Here is a 700-nt window from a genome sequence, read left to right on the forward strand (position 1 = left end):
CTGGCCGGTGGGCGCTCCCCTGGGCAGTGAGGCCGGCGCCCATGCAGAGGGAGGAGGCAGCCGGGCTCCCACGCGCTATGATGTCAAACGCTTTGAACCCGCGGCCACAGGCCTGGCTTCTGCTTCTCACTCAGAAGCCACAGCCAGTTACACGGCTCCTCACCACCCCAGGTACCAGGAAGGTGCTACCTAGCAGGCGCCCGGGGCCTGGCTGTGCCCGATGTGTGCCCGGTCCTGTGCCGGGTGTCACTGACCAGCCACATTCAGACGCAAGTCCCTGCCCTCAGCCCTTATGGCCTGACATTCAGAAGGAGGAGGCAGAAAGCAAACACGACAGAGGGTAGCTTATGACGAAGACGTAGGGGCAAGAGCCGCAGAAGAGGAGGCAGTCAGCTGAGGAGAGGCTGGGCCTTAGGGCACGCGGGTGGGGCGTCTCTGAGGATGTGGAATTCCAGAGGAGTCAGGAGAGGCAGCCTGGAGTGGGGGAGGCCCCGGCAGTGGTGGCAGCGGAGGCTGTGGGGTCCTCAGACCGGAATGTGTGTGTGGTCCCATCTGGGGACAGGAAGGGGGTCACTGGGCCTCCGCAGGGGGAGGGAGGGTGGGTGGCAGCAGGGAACGGGACCAGAAAGGTAGCCAGCCGCCTCCGTTTCCTCCATCAGCCTGTCAGCACCTGAAATGGCTTTGGCTGTTGACTTGATGA

This window comes from Myotis davidii, unplaced genomic scaffold (genome assembly GCF_000327345.1).
Source record: "Myotis davidii unplaced genomic scaffold, ASM32734v1 scaffold1330, whole genome shotgun sequence".
NCBI classification, from domain to species: domain Eukaryota; kingdom Metazoa; phylum Chordata; class Mammalia; order Chiroptera; family Vespertilionidae; genus Myotis; species Myotis davidii.